The 4618-nt window shown below is 48.2% G+C and overlaps 1 pseudogene; it reads left to right on the plus strand.

Annotated features, from left to right (window-relative positions):
- LOC101648365 overlaps positions 1–4274 on the plus strand; it is a 7325-nt pseudogene extending 3051 nt beyond the window's left edge.
- The last annotated feature ends 344 nt before the right edge of the window (positions 4275–4618 follow it).

Below are 4618 nucleotides of genomic sequence, written 5' to 3' on the forward strand. Positions count from 1 at the left end.
GCAAGGTTTGATTGTAACCCAATTCTGCAATAGCAGAATAGCAGTCATAACAATACAGGACTGGGTACATAGACGGACACTCAAGCTGACCAAGGATTAAATCCACGTGTATACACAGGTTTCATAGGATATTTCTATATAGGAGGGACATTCAGAAATGGTAAGAAAATGGAATGAAAAGAAAATAGAATTTCTCCATAAACTTTTAAAGCCCCCTCTTGCGTAAAGGTACTATAAATCTATCCATAGATATGATACAGCATAAAGTAAGTAAAGGTATGAAAGCTTCTTAGTCATAACCAAACTTGGGGCTTAGGGGCCTCAGGCTCACAGTCTCAAGAAGACCAAGGTCATTTGATAACAGAGTCCACAAAGACAGTGTCATACGTCCAAGCTAGTGAAGGAAATGAAAGCTGCACAGAAACAATTAGCCTAAAGGACTGATGGGGCGTGTGGTTCTCCCCATCCTCCTTGACCCTGAGATCAGATGGTGCCCCGCTATTACTGCTGACTGCTCTGACAAGGATCACAATAGAAGGTCCTGGATAGAGTGGAAGAGAAAGATCGAACAAAAGTCATAATTACGAAAAAGACCAGCGCTGTCCTAAAAGTGATAGAGACTGGTAGGACCCTGGAGACCATGGCCCTGCAGGGTGGGAACTAAACTCACTCACACACCTCGATTTTAAGCCAAATGATAGATAGGCCTATAACGTGAACAGCAATGCCAGGAACAATAGGTCCTCCGTAGAACAATCAACCACATGAGCAGAAAAGAACATTTGTTTAGGGCGGTGGTTCTCAACCTTCCTCATGCGGCGACCCTTTCATACAGTTCCTCATGTTGTGGTGACCCCTCAACCATAAACTTATCTTCATTGCTACTTCATAAACTGTAATTTTGCTACTGTAATGAATCGGGTGACTCCTGTGAAAGGGTCATTTGACCCCAAGGGGTCTCGACCCACAGGTTGAGAACTGCTGGTTTAGGGTTAAACCTCCAAACCAAAAAACTCACTGGCCTCAAATCTCTGCTGGATCAGATCAGAGCCCAATGCATAACCACTAGGCCACCGAGGAGCCTTAGGGATAAGGCTCAGAAGGCTGGAAGTGATGGGACAAGGGAACAAAGGGAAATACTAACCACAGGAAGGAAGTGGGAAGAGTATTGTTCTATTGTGGAGAGTCAATCTGTGTCAAACAACAAAAAGTATACAGTTTTAAAAAAAAATAGCAAACTTAATTGTAAACTCAGGGGCTTACTTTTCATATCAATGACTTTAAATACAACCATTTAAACAACCCCTCTAATTAGATATACATTGTTGAATGGAAAACTTGTACTATAAACTTTCAACCAAATCACAATGAAAAAAATTTAAAGTCAAAAAAATTTTAAGTAAATAAAATGAGGGAGGGGTGGAGGGTGGGAACAGTCAACTGTAGCCAATGTTTTAAAACCCTCTTATTTTTATAAATTTCTAGGCAGTGTATCTTACAATGTTTGTGGACAACTTAGAATCCCTTCCCGCCATACAGATCCTCTGGATGACCCAGCCTGATGTGTGAATATATATATATATATACACACACACACACAGAGGATTCAGACATAGCAGACAATTAAGCACAGTGTATCTTACAGTGTTTGTGGACAACTTAGAATCCTATGTGTATATATATATAACCATAGCCGACAATCAAGCATCATCTATCTGTCTAGATATTTATTTGATTTGTTAAGAGGCATTGACTTCAAACACAACAACCAGCCGGACCTCTTCCTCGGAGAGGAAGGAAAGCATGCTGGCTGAGTACACTCTGTAGCCACAGTGCCCAAGGTCAGTGTTCTGATACTTACTAACCATGCAACCTTGCACATGTTCCTTAACCTCTCTGTGCCTCCTTTCCTCTGTCTGTGAAATGGAGACAATTGGCTTTAACGAATGCATTAAAAGTGTGTAGGTGGGAGAGGGCGCGCGCGAGAGTGAGGCTCTGGAGCAGGGGCGGGTGAGGCACTTTTGCAGCGGGGGGATTCACACATCAGGCTGGGTCATCCAGAGGATCTGTATGGCAGGAAGGGGCGGGCCGGGTCCCTCTCCCCAGGCCTAGCCCTAACCTACAGACCATTGAGCTGCCAGTCCAGAGCAACCATTACTGCCATGCTCCAGAGGGATCATGGTAGCCACTGTGACCCCAAGAAGGATCGGGCCAGAGCCAGCTGTCTGTGGCCTCCACCATCTGCCTGGCATTCATGATCGGGGAAGTCATTGGTGGGTACCTGGCACAGCCTGATGATCACGACCAATGCAGCCCACCTGCTCACAGACTTTGCCAGCATGCTCATCATCCTCTTCTCCCTCTGGATGGTCTCCCGCCAGCCACAGGGACCATGAACTTCAGCGGGCAGCGAGTTGCGATACTGGGAGCTCAGCTGTTGTGCTGTCTATCCAGGTTGTGACCGGGGTATGGATGGAATGGTGATGGAATGGCTAATCTCTGGGGACTGTGAGATCCAGGAGGAGTCACGCTCATCACAGCAGGCTGTGCTGTGGCCGTGCACTGAAGGAGCCATGAGAGGAGCACTGCGTCTCGAGTCATGTATCTGTCTAGGACAGTATGCAAATGTCTGTCCTAGTTGGTTCTCATAAACAGCTTCCTTATTGCCAACGGTAAGGTTGTGGAAGCAGCTGCAAGCAGTGTTTCCCTGGTAGAAATGTAAAGAACGGTATGGGCCAAGATACGGAACTCACTCTCACGGCTATGAGAAACGCAAGTGTGGGAACAGCAAACTTGTCTGGGAACACTGCCAGTATTTAGTACATAAATAATAAAGCACTGCGGGTTGTCGAGGCAGGTTTGTACCGTCTGTCTGTGTCTATTTTGTGCTGCAGGCTTGTATTGTCTCTCTGTGTGTATGTCTGTTTGGTTCCATGTTCATTCTCCCTGCTCACGAAACCTTGGCATCAGTGAACATCGTCATCGGGCTGACCCTACACCAGTCTGGCCATGGGCCCAGCCACGGTTCCGACCACGGACACAGCCATAGTGCCGGTGAGGAGCAGAACCTCAGTGTCTGAGCTGCCCTGATCCACGTGATTGGGGACCTTCCGCAGAGTGTGAGCATCCTGGTGGCAGCCTACATTGTATACTTCAAGCCTGAGGACAAGTACTGGATCCTAGCTACACTTTCATCTTCGCCATCTTTTTTTTTTTTATGTAACTTCTTTTTTTTTTAATCATTTTATTAGGGGCTTATACAACTCTTATCACAATCCAGACTTACATCAATTGTATAAAGCACATTTATACATTCATTGCCCTCATCATTCTCAAAACATTTGCTCTCCCCTTAAGCCCCTGGCATCATCTCCTCTTTTTTTCCCCTCCCTCCCTGCTTCCCCCTCCCTCATGAGCCCTTGATAACGTATAAATTTTTATTTTGTCATATTTTGCCCTGTCTGACATCTCCCTTCACCCACTTTTCTGTTGTCCGTTCCCCAGGGAGGAGGTCACATGTAGACCCTTGTAATCGGATCCCTTTCCAACCCACTCTCTCTCTATTCTCCCAGTGTCACCACTCACACCACTGGTCCTGAAGAGATCATCTGCCCTGGATTCCCTGTGTCTCCAGTTCCTATCTGTACCAGTGTACATCCTCTGGTCTAGCCAGACTTGCAAGGTAGAGTTCAGATCAGGATAGTGGGGGGCAGAGGAAGCATTTAGGAACAAGAGGGAAGTTGTATTTTTCATCATTGCTACATTGCACCCTGACTGGCTCATCTCCTCCCTGAAACCCCTCTGCAAGGGGATCTCCAGTGGCCTACAAATGAGCTTTAGGTCTCCACTCCGCACTCCCCCCCTCATTCGCTATGGTAAGATTTTTTGTTCTGATGATGCCTGATACCTGATCCCTTTGACACCTTATCTTCTCCATCTTGGTCCTGGGCAGGACCTTGACCATTCTGAGAGATGTCCTTCAGGTGGTGATGGAAGGGACCACCAAGGGTGTGCACTTCCTGGTTGTACGGGACCTGCTGCTGGCCGTGGAGGGGGTGGAAGCCTTTCACAGCCTGCACATCTGGGTGCTTACTATGTCCCAGCCGGTACTGTCTGTCCACATGGCCAATGCTTGGAATGCTGACACGCAGGCCGTGCTGAAGATAGCCTGCTCCCAGCTGCAGGGGAGGTTCCACTTCCACAGGATGACCATCCAGATTGAGGACTACTTGGAGGTCATGATGGACTGTCAGGAGTGGCCAGGGACCGGCTGATTGACTTCGGCCAGCCACCAGCTGGGCCACGGACAGGACATGGGTGTGGCAGGTCTAGAGTCCCCCAGACCCAGCCAGGCTCTGCTAGCCAGGCTGCTGTGTAATCCACGCCCTTTCCTTGTGCCTGCTCCACATCCTGGAGTGGGGCTCATCCTTTTCCTTCCCCATCTGACTACAGATGGCAGGGAGGTGGGGACTCAGGTGCACCTACAAGGGGACCTCCCTCCTCTAGCTCCCGAATCTAGGCCTCATCTTACCCCTCCCAGGAGGCCGGCCGGCCAGGGGTGTGTGGGGAGAGAGGCTGGGCTGCCTCTGTCCCTGCCTTATGGATCTGAAAAGAACTC

This window comes from Echinops telfairi, unplaced genomic scaffold (assembly GCF_000313985.2).
Source record: "Echinops telfairi isolate 266 unplaced genomic scaffold, ASM31398v2 ScPeMD7_7468;HRSCAF=8506_0, whole genome shotgun sequence".
Lineage (NCBI taxonomy): Eukaryota > Metazoa > Chordata > Mammalia > Afrosoricida > Tenrecidae > Echinops > Echinops telfairi.